At 38.4% G+C, this 14,323-nt stretch overlaps 1 pseudogene across 1 annotated transcript; it reads right to left on the reverse strand.

The window, feature by feature from the left end:
• Nucleotides 1–1,296: 1,296 nt before the first annotated feature.
• LOC308653430 lies at nucleotides 1,297–11,488 on the reverse strand (annotated as a pseudogene). Its single transcript has 3 exons — nucleotides 11,484–11,488; nucleotides 7,861–8,499; nucleotides 1,297–1,508 (listed from the first exon to the last, which is right to left on the reverse strand). The product of its transcript is annotated as an uncharacterized misc_RNA (transcript).
• Nucleotides 11,489–14,323: the final 2,835 nt, after the last annotated feature.

The following is a 14,323-nucleotide window of genomic DNA, read 5'->3' on the forward strand; positions in this document are numbered from 1 at the left end:
TGGCAGGGAAAGTCGCTCAACTCATGCCAGCCAGGAAGCAGAGAGACAGTGAGGTAAGGTCCAGGGACAAGATTCAATCCCCTGGGGCACACACCTGTGATTTACTTCCTTCAACCAGGATCAACTGCCGACAGTTTCCACCACTTTCATTCAGCTCTCTCAGTGGATTAATCCACTGAGGTCAGAGCTGTCATCATCCAATCACTTCCCCAAAGCCCCTCCTCTGAGGATCACTGCACTGGGGCTGCAGCCTCAACACCTGAGTCTTTGGAGGACATTCCAGATCCAGACCATAATAGAGACACACTAAGATAAAGCTTAATGTGTAAACTAAGCAAAGCCAGAGCTTACCCTTACTACGCATAAGTGAACCTTGCATGAAGGAATGATCACAAATGAAAAAGTTACGTTTAAATTTCATATCTTTAGAACTCTCCTGGAGTTTAAGTCACTAATAGTAATTGTCGTAAATAGTCTCTCATCTTCACTGAGCTAGCATGGATATATTCGTTAAATCTTAGAATTTTATATAAAGAACAGATTTTAACTCAGGAAAACCTAAATTTTAAATCTATGAAGATGTACTATGATTCAATATAAGAATATAATAAAATAATAATAAAATGCAACGATTATAACAATAGGCCACAATGCAAGTTATGTGAACATGGTCTCCCTCTTGGAAGCATCAGTGTTAATATTATTGGACTGTACTCACTATGGGTAACACAAACCGTGGGCACAGATACCACAGAAAGCAAAGCCACAGATAATGGGGCTACTGCATTTGCAAACGAGATGGCGTTCACTCAGATCTCCAACTCAGGGGAAACAGAACACAGGTTTCTGCAGAGCAAAGTCGGAATAGCATGGGCTTAGAAAGCAGAACCCCAGGCCTGGTGGCAGTTCTGCCCCTCCCCACTTTGCTGTGTCACCTTTGCTGTTGGGGCATCTTGTGCTCCTCCTTAGAGATGCAGCATGCAGCCTGAGTGATCTGTGCACTTCCTCCTGGCATTACTTCCCTGGAATTTCCTGTGATATGATGCTTATAGTTATTACACCTCTAACCATAGATGCCTATGATGAAAAATATCTAACCTTTGACAATGAAATTTTTGTTTTTATCCTGTACAAAACCATTTAGTTTGATTGAGAAATAAAGTATTTGTAAAATAATAAATAAAACAAATTGATGTAGGTTGGTCTGGCCTTGCAGGGTTTCAGAGGAACTCAGTGTGAAACAGGGTTTAATGAAGATCCTGGACAGATTTGCAAAGAACCCAGAATCCCCCACCCCTACTCCTCATCGGTGAGCTTCCTCTCATTGCTAAGCACCATAAATAGCAAAAGGTGTCGGTTTGTAGGATTTTCACGACACCTTTCCTCATAGGCTGCTGCAATTTGCATGCTGAGGACTCCAAACACTGCATTCTCACTCAAGCTCACTGGGACACATTTGTGACGTTTCTGAGGCCAGGTAGCAAATATGGCTCTCAGAAGTCTTTTTCCTAGAAGAAAACAAAGGTGGGACACTGGAATGACTGGATCCAGACAAGGAGAACTCCACCAGCTCCAAAACAAAAGACCAAGTGCCCATGTCTTAAAGATGGACCATTTTTATTAGGTTTCATTACATTTAAGAAATCGCTAGGACTTATTTCAAAAGACCACATTTACTTAACACGAGATGTTTTTGTTAGCAAATTGCCTCTTCTATACTCAAAGAATAAATACATAAGGAATTTTCCAGGAGTAGGAAGAAAACACATAAGCAGTCAAACCTCCAGGGAAACTTCTGGAAGATGAAGTTGGTATATTAAGAGTCAGTTTAATCAAACAATATCATGTGAGATGCTTCTTTAGTAATAGCAGTTGTATTATATGGTAGACACTTGATTCCTGGGGACTTCTGGAAGTTGAGACTCAAAAAAATTCCTTTCCCATCAGCCACTGTTTGTATCAGATGTCTTGTTTCACAGTCTTGTATGCTGGGGAGGACACAGAGGAAGAGCAAGAGAGACCACAGGAATGAGAAAGAACAATGGACGAGACAATCACAGCAAGTAACCAAGAATTCTCCACAAAGACAAGGACCAGATCAATGCCTTCAGCCACATCTATGCCCTGCCCTTACTCATCCCTGAACTGGGCCAGAGTGAGCACCGGCCACTCAGCAGACCTGGATCTTACACAGACATTTCCCTTCCCTAGGAGAAGTCACCAGATAGGCAGCACATGGGGCCTCCAGTACAGGAGAGGATTAAATCAGGTTCAGCTGGTCCAGGAGCATCAGTGAATCACAAACACTACGGCTTCTAATCCCCTTCCACCTCACCTCTGCTTCACAAGGAAATTAAATATGTAAGCTTGGAAATGCTAAGGATTGCTTTGCTCTGGTTTGAAGTCTGGATTTTGGGATGTAGGAGTATCTTTTAAAGCCAGGCCCTGCATGGTGACATGGTATACAAGGAAAAGGAAACCATCACTCTGAATCTGCTCAGTGATTTGGGAGGTGGCATGGAGACTATGCCAGTGAGGGGCTTGCGTGTCATTATGGGGGAAATACCTAGTTTGGAAACTGTAGCAAGTGCCAACTTGAGCATTTGTAGCATCAAAACCCTGATCTATTCCTAAAGCATCTATCAGTGCAAATAGCAATCATGGTTGAAGGCACCAAAACCTAAAAGGCTGGATGCCTCATTTTCCAAAAGTTAGTCTTCTAAGCACCAAGTTTTATGCCGCTACAGTCTGGTATTAAGTACCAAGATGAAAAATGATTTAGATCAAAAACAGAAATTAGAGAGCTTTTAGGAAGAAAAAGACATTGGTATTTGCAAAATATATTTTAGACGAAAGGCAGTAATGAATGACTTTTCAGAGGGAAAGCAGAAATCACCAGTGAAAAATAGCTACTTTTGTACGACTCAAGTGAGTCACTGTCTGCAGAACTCTCCAGAAAGAGAATGTGGGCGGCCAGGCCCGGTTGCCGCTGTGATCTGTGGAGATGTCGGAGCAGGCAGCACGTCTGCTAATGAGACCTCAGAAATGTCTGATCATCTCTTCTAATTGCTCTAAATAATTGGAGATCTGCATGGCCTGGCCTCTCCTTCCCGTAGACGGTCAATTCAAATATGCAAATATGAAATTATTTGAATACTGCTCTAATTGGAGTCTAGGCTACCCATTATTTGCTAGAGAGCAAAACAATATGACTGAAAAAACTGACTATCAAATCCTTCATTTTAAGCTTCACTGAACTCCCCAAATTACCCCAGGCAGGCCTGACAGGGACCACTTTACAAGGGAGTTGATGACCCCTAATTAAGACACGAGGAACTTCTAGTTGTGTTAATATTTGAAATTGAAATTGGATTGACCTATACATTTCCATACAGTACCACCAAATGAAACTCAAATCCAAAATGTCCAATAGTCCAAGAAACATATTGCAAATTACCAAGTCCAGCAGCACCTTCACGTCCACTGCATTACGGAACGGCAAGTCCAACATACCATGCCCCGTGACAAGGTTTCCACAGAAACTGTATCCAGCCAAGCATCTGGACGGGCATTGCCAGTTCTTTCACCATCAGAAGTCAGGGCCCTCAGTGCACACTTTGTGGGGTGCTCCCTTTGGTAGAGTAGCCTCTTTCCATCTCTCTCCATTTGTCCTCTCAAAACACTCATTTCTTCACGAGTCTCATTTTTTCTGCAGTCCCCAACCTAGCCTCCTCCTGCTGTCATGCTCCAAGATGTCTCCCTCTGCTTCCTGATCACAATGGGCATTTTTTGGCCTTGTCAGCCTGTTCCTACACTTGCCTTGGAAGAACTAAGTCCCATTTTAACAGAACTTTCCCAAGGAAGTTACAAAAGCCTGCTGTGCGGTCTCTTGTCATTTCGGCTGATGCCATCTCATCTCCCTACATCTGTCTCCCCCATCCCCAGTGACTTTTTCTCCAGCATACCCTTGGTTACTCCCTCTACATGCTCAATTCCCTGAAAGAGTAGTTTGCACTCCCCACATGACTTCCTCAATGCCCGAGATTTCCTTCTCTAACTCTGCAACTTCATACTAGAGATAAGTTTTCTGCAGCAATGAAATAAGAAGAAACTCTTGGTTTGCCACCAAGCACCAAAAGTGACAGCCCCAGTTCTTTCAAAGGCTAATGCTGTCGAGTCTTTCCACCTATCCACATAGCTTTCTTTCCCTCCATTTAGAAGAGGGGTGTAACAAATTCCAGTGTCTCCTAGAGCTAGTCACTGTTGAAGTGATGTATTGAGAAATAACACATCGGTTCCATCTTGAGAGGTGAGTGGTGTGTTTGCTGGGTGATTCTATTGTTGCTATGCCGAGGGAAAAACCCAATAAGCTTTCTCGGTTTTCATCTTAAAATCCTCTGAGCCATTTGTTGCAAAAGTGTTTAAATTATTTAATGTTCCCCTCGAGTCTCTTCCATGACAAATGCTCATCTAATTCTGCTTTTATCTCTGATGATTTCTCTTCTGTCTTCAGAGGACCAAATTCCTCCCCCACCAGGATAAAGCCAGTTTTCCGGAGTACTGTCAGCTGATACCTGCCCCCTCCTACACTGTTCTTCCTTGTGATTTCCTCGTGACTAACACTCCCGTTATCCCTGCCTTATCCATTGGACACTCCTGAGTGTGGAGTGCCATCAACTATCTGCTGAGCAGATTCTGATACACCAGCAGGTCTCACCAATACATGAAATCCAACATCATAAAAACCAAGCAACCTCTCCTTCCCATAAAGCCTGTTCCATTCTCCCTCCTTTCTGAAAAAGCCATTACCAATTCCCAGTTCCCCAGGCTATGAAACTGAGACCCATCTCCAACTCCTCTTTCTCATCTACCCCCATACTCCCAGAGTTAATTTCATCTCCCAGAGACATACAAAGAATTGTTACTGTGAATCCAAACAGATGTTTGGAAGAAGAAGAAGGGAAATCTTGGAAGAAAATGTTGTTTTAAATGTTGCAAAAGAATTAAAGAAAACAGAAGTTTCATTTAACACCTACCGTGTTCCAAAGACTGTTGGAGATGGTTTTGTTTTCCCCTACATAACAAAGGAAGCAGCGTTATTTGAAGAAGGAACAAGGGATAAATGAAGTTCTGATGATAAACTGGGAATGTTTTTGATGAGAAAAATGAAGGAGCCTTCTCTCCAAGGATGAGAAGGACAGACCAAGGTCTTCCAGGGAGCTGGGGTTACTCAAAGACCTGGGCAGCAGAAGGGAGGAAGGGACTTATACCCAGTAGTAGCATCTTGCAATGAAATTGAAAAATCTGAAGTGCAGATGTGAGATGTCCCACAAAAGTTCATGAGTGAGACAGCACAAAAACGTTTAGAGTGAAATAATTGGGTTATAGAACTTTATTCTCATGAGTGCATTAATCCCATTGAATGTATTCAGTAGGTGGTAACTGTAGGCAGATGGGGGTATGACTAGAGGAAGAGCACCACTGAAGGTGTGCCATTGGGGTTTATATTTTATCCCTGGTGCGTGGTGCTCTCTCTGCTTCCTGGTGGTCAGATCCTGAGCTATGTTTCTTCTCCACACTCCACCATGATGTTCTGCCTCACCTTGGGCCCAGAGTTATGGAATCAGCCATCTATGGATTGAGATCTCTGAAACTGTGAGCCAAATAAACTTTTCCTCCACTAATTGTTTTTGTCTGGTATTTGGTCACAGTGATGAAAAAACAGAAGCCTATGTATTTTAATGGTTTCCAAGATCCAAAAGGAGTAGGTAGAAGGAGGGGGTGGATTTTAGTGTGGACTGTACTGAGAAGAAGGTCTATGTATGTGATGGGCCATGGAAAGAGATTGGAACTAACAATGGAAGCTCCTGTTTTGTATCCACTGCTTCTGTTGAGCGTTCCCATGGGCCTGGGAGGACTTAGTGCTCTGATGAAGCCATCACCTAGACTGGGAGATGTTTGACACTGATTGAGTACTTACTGTGTATCACGTGTCATATGCATTCTCATTCCATCTCCACAGCCACTCTCTGAATTAGGAAATTAAGTTCCCAGAGAGAACTGAGTCTCCACTGGCTGCATGTAGCATTCAATGAATGAGTGATTGAGCCGAGATTTGTGAACTTGGAAAGCTCCAGAGTGAACCCCCACCTTATGCCTCTTCTCTCTAGTTATTCCTAAAAACCCAACTCTAGGAAGAGCCATGTAGCAGGCATGATCACCGACTCCTTAGTGATCACCAAGGGGATGCGGAGAATAGGAGAAATATTGAGAATGATGAAGAGCACATGTCCCATTTTCAGAAAGAACAAGGTCAATGTTGCTAAATAATTTCTAATATGATTCAAGAATCAATGCAGGGCTGGGGCTGTGGCTCAGTGGTAGAGCATCTGCCTTGCACAGGTGAGGAACTGGGTTCGATCCTTAGCACCACATAAAAATAAATAAATAAAGAGATTGTGTCCATCTACAACTAAAATATACCTTAAAAAAAGAATCAATTGCTATGCTGATTGTTTGTGAGGACTTAAACAGGACATTGTGGACATCAGGAGTAGCATAATTCTTCAAAAGCAGAAAACATCAAACTAATGGTACCTCCATTTTTTTTCTCCTGGCACAGGGTTCCAGGGTAGGATTCTGGAGACTTCTGCAGAGGCACAGAAGGTCAGATGGTGAAGAACCTCAGGGCTAGCTGGCTGGAGACACTCAAGTTCTCAATGATGTGACATTATGCCCTACACATCACCCTTGTGGACAGCTCGGGTGGATCAGCAGGTGTTTTGTTATATTGAGATGAAATCGAGTGTCATGAAAACCTCCACCACTCGCTTCTGCTTCAGATGCCTAGAGGACTTCAGCATGGCTAGGACCCTCCTTCCTAAGAGTGGCTCATACCTGAGCATGAACATTAGGTGCCTTTCTCCCACCCTGGGCAATCTTTCTAGGAGAGGAGCCCTCTCATTTACGTCATTTCCCAACCTGTTACAAAGCATTAGAACCACTTAGAAGCTTTTTTTTTTTTTTTCAAAACTTAGAAATGTCTTTACTCATGATTTTAAGGTCTAAGGTGAACATCTGACTAACTTGTAAAAAAAAAATTGGGAGATTCTTCTAATATTTTATTTTTTTTAGTTCCTGAAATACAAATCAAAATACCTTTTGGTTACATATCCCTTGAACAAGTTTGATATTCTTTTCAATACATTGTGGACCAATACAGGTACTTTAACGTTTCCTTTTTAGATACAATACATCTTGTTTGGGAGGAAAACAGCTTATCAGAAAGATGCATGGTACACAGAGTCAGGGCATTCCTGCCAACTTAAAATTTGGTCCAATAAAATATATCAGTATTCCTTTTCGAACAAAAATAAATTAATCCTCGTAGTTTAAAAAAAAAAAACAGAAATGTTTGGCATAGGCCTCTGAGTGAGCTTGGAAAACAAGTTAAGATGTGTTTCAACTCCACAGAGGAACATACAAAATCTACCTAGAAGCATCTGACAGGAAAACTGGTCTGTTTACTATTGGGATGTTTTTGCTTCAGAGGGGGAGAGAAGGTACACCAGAGGATGATGAAGACCTGCAACAGCCATGGAATCACTTAGTGAGAATTAATCAAAATTTAATGCAGAATAACACAGGACAACAGTACAACAATCTCAACAGTTATTCAATGCCTGGAAAGCAAGTTGGAAGCTTAGAACAAGTACCTCAGCAGCAACACTATAACACACTGGTACAATTTGAAGGTGAGAAACATCATGCATACATGATACTTTGTATACAAGAACCTTAGTTCTGGGACCTTGGGGACCACAAAACATACAAAGTAAGAATATGTCCAAGCTGTCTCACCTTCCACCATTCTCTTGAGTATCAAAGTTGGGCCACCTTTGGCACCTTGCAGGGTGTCTTTTCTTCCTTATTCTTAATGTACGTACTTGCCAGCAGCTTTGCTTCTCCTCAGTCACAGGCTAAGTGCAGAGGAGCGTTACCCTCAGGATCCTGGATGTTTGTGGATGCTCTGTACAGAAGGATGTGAATCAACCTCAAGTTACCCTTGGCTACTGCCCAGTGCATTGCTGTAGCCTCAGAATGATCCTTAGCATCTGGATTAGCCCCACCTTCTAGAAACATGAACAGCAATCTCATGCCTGTTTTTGGAAGCTGCACAAGGTAGGGGGTACAGCCAGTTTGACTGACGGCATTCACTTGAGCACCTTTTGCCAGGAGTGCTTTTACAATTTCATCCCGGCCAGCAGAAGCAGCGATATGAAGAGGAGACCAGCCTGCATCATCCTGATCATTCACTGGCACTCCAAGTTGCAGCAAGAACTCAACAATTTCAGTATGCCCAGCTGAAGATGCCCAGTGCAATGCAGTTCAGCTGTCCTGGTCAGTCTAGTAGCCAATGATTTATCAGCCAGGATGCTCTCCTTCAACTCTGCTACCTTCCTGCTGTAGGCCAGGTTAGACACGTACCCCTCCACTTCACTTTCTCAGGATCTCAGCGAAGCACCGGCAACCAGGAGCTTTTTTAAAAAACAGAGTTTTTAAAAATTTATTTGTATTTCTTATAGGTGCATTATAATTATACATTATAGCGGGATTCATGATACCATATTCATACTTGCACATAATAGGATCCATCTCATTCCCCAGTACCGGACCTCCCTCCCTCCTTCCTCTCCCTGATCCACTGGCTTACTCTGTTTATCTCCCTCCTATTACTATTATTGCATCATGTGCATTATAATTTTATATATATATATATATATATAAATTATATTGTGTGTAATATGTATATATTATATCTGGTATATATGTACATATATGCAGGATTGTGGTATATTAATACATGGTCATAGCATAATCTGATCGATTTCATTCTCTAGTACTTCCCCATGTCCTCCCCTCCTTCTTCCTTCTCTACCTTCTTCCTCTCCTTTACTGGTCTCCTAGGGAGTTGTGTTTTTTGTTTTGTTTTGTTTTTGTCTTATTTTTAAAGAACTTTCTAAAGTATAAAAACATTCCATCATTTGGATGAGACTACAAGAACATTATGTCTATCACCCAACATTATCATTTTGTATCATTCTATTATATTTGGTTGAAATCTCTCTTATAAAAAATAGTTGAGACACATTAGGCCCCTGGGTGTGCTCAGGTGCCCTTGACTTCCCTTTCTTCCTGTTATGGATCAAATTCTGGACCCTTAAAATTTATATGTCAAAGTCCTAATTCCCAGGACCTCAGAAGGTGACCTTATTTGGAAAAAGACTATTGTTAATACAATAGTTCAGATGAAGTCATATGGGGTATGGACTTCTGGTCTCTTGGAATTGCAAGACCATTAATATTTGTTGTTAATCTCCCCCAGGTCTGGGGCTATAACTTGCCTAGTGCTTGCTTGTGAGGCACTGGGTTCTATCCTTAGCACTGCACAAAAATAAACAAATAAAATAAAGGTGTGCTATCCATCTACAACTAAAATAAATAAATAAATAATCTCCCAGTTTATGTATTTTGTTAGAGCAGCCCTAGCAAACTGATGTACCCCAAAGATAATCACTGTCACAGATTACGTATGTATCCCTTTCAGAGTTACATTGTAATGCACCTATAAATATTTGAAAGGGATGTTTTCCAGTTTATAAACTCTACATAAATACTGCATATATCTTCTAACAAGTTGCATTTTTTCAGTTTTCAGGTTCCTCCATCTTGATACAGGTGCCTCAGTTCAGGGTTTGTAATCAGTGTGCTGTAAGTGGGATGTGGAAATGCCAAAAATTAGATTCTCCAGGTTGACTGGGAAGGACCTGGTCTGAACAGAACCCTGGAGAAGTTTCAATGGATAGGATTTTACAAATACTTGTGTTCCATGAAATCACTGTTTTCGTTAGCTTAATATTACCATATATTAAGAATAAAATATGATTAGTCAAGGTCATAGTACAAGTCAAATTCTGGGGTATTTCATTCCATTTATCTATTTGTCTATTTATACCAAGCTGCTCTTCCTTGACTACTGCTTTATAAATAGGGTAGCATACAGCCTCTGTTCTTTTCCTAGATGGCTAATATTCTAGGTCCTTTGAATTTCCATACAAATTTTTTAATTCCCTTGAAAGGGCTTTTAAAAGACCTGGGACATTTTTTTTTCTTCAAAGCAACTGAAATTGTTTTATGTATATGTGTACATATTTGAGTGTTCACATTGAGAAATTAAATATTAATATTTACAGTCCACAAATTACATGTTATATGTATATATTCATATTCACATCTGCTCCCAAATATATTTAAATGCATAGGAGCACATATATATATGAGTTTTTTTAAAAAGTGTCTTTGTAATGATATTTTGATGGTATTATTCTGATGCTTATTGAATATAATAAACTCTCAGTCTTTCAACCCTGTAACTGAACTTTAAAAATTAAGTTGCATGTAAATTATATTTTAACAAATTAATTTGAAATTATGAAGATGATTTTTGTCTTATTATTTATTAGTTCTAATCAGTTATACATGACAGTAGAAAGCCCTCCAATTCATTATACACAAATGGAGCAGAATTTTTCTTCTCTAGCTGTACGTGAAGTACAGTCACACCATTGATGGAATCATACATGGACCTCGGGCAATGATGTCCGTCTCATCCCACCATTTTTCCTACTTCTTTGACCCCTCCCAACCTTCCCTTTGCCTCCTCCCTACACACACCTCCCCCATTAAGGATTCCTCAGTCTGCACCCTAAAGACTTAAGGACAGCATACTACAGGGAGACAGCCACTTCAATGTTTATAGCAGCACAATTCACAATCACTAAACTCTGGAACTAACCTAGATGCCCTCCAGTAGATGAATGGATAAAGAAACTGTGATACATACATTAACAGAATATCACTCATCATTAAAAGAGAATAAAATTATGGCATTTGCAGGTAAATAGACAGAGTTGAAGAAGATCATGCTAAGTGCAGTAAGCCAATCTCGAATAACTAGGGACCAAATGTTTTATCTGATAAGACTTGGGACATTTTAAGGGAGATTGCACTGAACCTATAGATCATTTAGGGGAAGAGAAGATATCCTAATAATTTTGAATAGTAAATTTATGAACATAATATATCTCTTTGTTTTATTTTCCCTCATCACTGTTTTGAATATTCAGTGTAGAGGTCCATTGTGTGATTTTTTTTATACTGTTGTAAGTGGTGCAGTTTAAATTTCGTTTTCCAACTGTCATCGCTAGACTGGGGAAATAGTTCAGGGGTAGAACACTTATTTAGAATGTGCAAGGCCTTGAGTCAATCCCCAGTACCATCAAAGAAAAAAAAATCTAATCATAATTGCTTTATAGAAACATGTAGTATATCTACTGTATAGAAATATGCAGATTTTTATACTGACCTTGTATCCTGTTGCCTTGCTAAGCTCACTTTTTGATCCTAGTAGGATTATCTCATACCCCATGTCCGTGAAAGCGGGCAGTAAATGTCTTCTACCCAGCTTTGAGGTGCTGGCTAGGACCTCCAGTATAATGTCCTTTTTTATTGATTTTTTTATATATGACAGTAGAATGCATTACAATTCATATTACACATATAGAGCACATTTTTCATATCTCTGGTTGTATATAAAGTATACTCACACCAATTTGTGTCCTCTTACATGTACTTTGGACAATGAAGCTCATCACATTCCACCATCATTTCTAACCCCCTGCCACCCTTCTGCCCTATCTAGAAAGAGTAGTCATTGCTTTACTTACGATCTTAAGGAAAATCATTCCTTCTTTCCCAATTAGGTACTATGTGTGGATTGTATATTTCTGTAGATCAATCTCAGAAAATTCCTCGTTTCTTTTTTTAACTTTTTTCTTCATTTACTGAGGTGAAAATATAATTTTTGTTCTCTATTCTCTGAATGACATTGAAGAATTTTAAATATGTTTAGCCAGTTTTACTAGGGGAAAAATAAAGGACATGATATAGTATCCTTTTTTTAATATTTATTTTTTTAGTTGTAGTTGAACACAGTACCTTTATTTTATTTATTCTTATGTGGTGCTGAGGATCGAACCCAGGGCCTTGTACTTGCTAGGTGAGTACTGTATTGCTAAGCCACAACCCTAGCCCTACTATCCTTTTTTATAGAATGTGATTTAAGTTTGTTATTATTGCTTAAAGGGTTTTTTTTTTTTAAATTTACTTTTCTTGAATTGTCCTTGTAAGGTTTGGTATCAGGTTATGCTGACCTCTTGGGAAGTGATCTATCTGATCTATTTTTTTAAAGAATTTGTATGAGGTTAATGTAATCTCTTCCTTACATATTTGAGCAAGTGCACGACCAAACCTAAATGGAACTAGAGATACTCTATTAAAAGATTTTAAATTATAAATTTTATTTCTTTATTCAATATAGGGCTATTGAGAATCTCTATTTCTTTTTGTGTACATTCTACTAATTTGTGTTCAAGAATCTATTCATTTTCCTAGTTTCTTAGTATAAAACTATTTTTAGTATTTCCTTATTTTTATTTTAATTATATAGATTTGTTTCCTCTTTATTCCTTATATACTAATATCTGTTCTTTATTGTCTTATTAATATTTTCAAGGAAACAATTTGAATTATACCTATTTTCTCAATTTCAGGGTCTATTTCCTATTTTGTTCATATCTTCTCTTATCTTTATTATTGCTTTGCTTCATTTGAGGGTAGTTTTTCTTCATTTTTCTAGCTTCTTATATCATTTATTTTAAACCTTTCTTTTTTCTCTTTCCTAGTACAAGCATCTAAAGGTATCTATCTCCCTCTAAACACTACTTTAGATATATCTCATACATTTTCATATAATTTGAATTTTCAAAATCATTTAGTTTAAAACAGTTTCCAAATTCCAGATTGTGACCCATGGGTAGTTTAATAGTATGTAGCTTAATTTCCAAATATGTTGAGATGTTTCAGATGTTTTGTAAATGATTTCTAACTTAATTCTGGTGTGCTCAGACAGCAGCACATGCTATACTATTTCAGTTCTTAGAAATCCATCAAGACTTAGTTTATGACACAGAGTGTGGTCCATCTTTGAATATTGCATAGATATTCTATGAAAGGATACGTTTCTGTGGTTTTTGGTTATTTATTCTATAAATTCAAGTTTATTTCTTTTATAGATTTACTGATTATTGTCTAGTTCTTGAGAGAATGGTACTAAGATCACCAGGTATAAATATAGCTTTTTCTTTTTTAAATGTCTCATTTCTAAAACTTCGCTTCTTGCATTAAGATGTCTATATTGGGTACAGACACATTCAGGATTGTTATGTCTTCTTGACAATTTTAACATTACAAAAATGGTCTCTCCATCTCAGGTAATGCTTACTCTCTTTAAGCCCATTCTGTGGCAATTCATGTGGCCACTCCTGCTTTACTGTGATTACTATTTGCCTTGTAGCTTATCTGTTGCTTTTGTTTTGATCTAGCCATGTATGTAAAAGTACATTTCTTATAAACAGAAAATAGTTGTTTTACTTCTTTAAATGAAGTCTTACAATCTTTGTCTTTAAACACATTTATATTTAATATAATTGAAGAGTTGAATTTAAATCTACCACCTTGCTGTTTTCCTTAGTATCACAAGTTTCTTATTCCTTTTTTTCGCATCTCCTTTTGGCTTCACATTGAATTTTTGAATATTCTATTTTCCTGTTCTATTTTATTTTTAGAACATCTTATATTATTTTGCAGTATTTACTCTAGAAATTACAATATGTGTTTTAACACAATATGGTCTGTCTGAATTAATAATACAATATTTCACATGTACTATGAGAAACTAACAAAATTAATGACTCTGTTACCTCTAATTTTTGTGTTGTTATTGTCATTTTTTAGATATATTATAAACAACACAATATATTTTTATTATTATTCTTAAAGAGAAATTAAGAATTGAGAAAAGAGAGGTCTTCTGTTTTTCTACATATTTACAAGTTACAGAACTCTTCATTTTTTTCCTGAATACTCAGATTTCTACCTGGTAATATTTTTTCAGCCTGCTATTCCTTTACCATTATTTGCAGTGCAGTTCTCTGTTTTTAGTTACCTAAAAAAATCCTTTTCTTGTTTTCATTTTCATACTCTATTTCTCCTAGATATAAAATTCTAGGCTGATTTTGTGGTTATTGTTTGAGCACTGTAGAGATCTTTCATTGTCTAGAATATGCAAGTTGGCATTTTTCATCAAATTTGGAAAGAATCTATTCCTTCCTTTTTTCTTTTCCCTTTCCAATCTCTTTCCTTT

Source organism: Spermophilus citellus, assembly GCF_964194105.1.
Source record: "Spermophilus citellus genome assembly, chromosome: 7".
Taxonomy (NCBI): domain Eukaryota; kingdom Metazoa; phylum Chordata; class Mammalia; order Rodentia; family Sciuridae; genus Spermophilus; species Spermophilus citellus.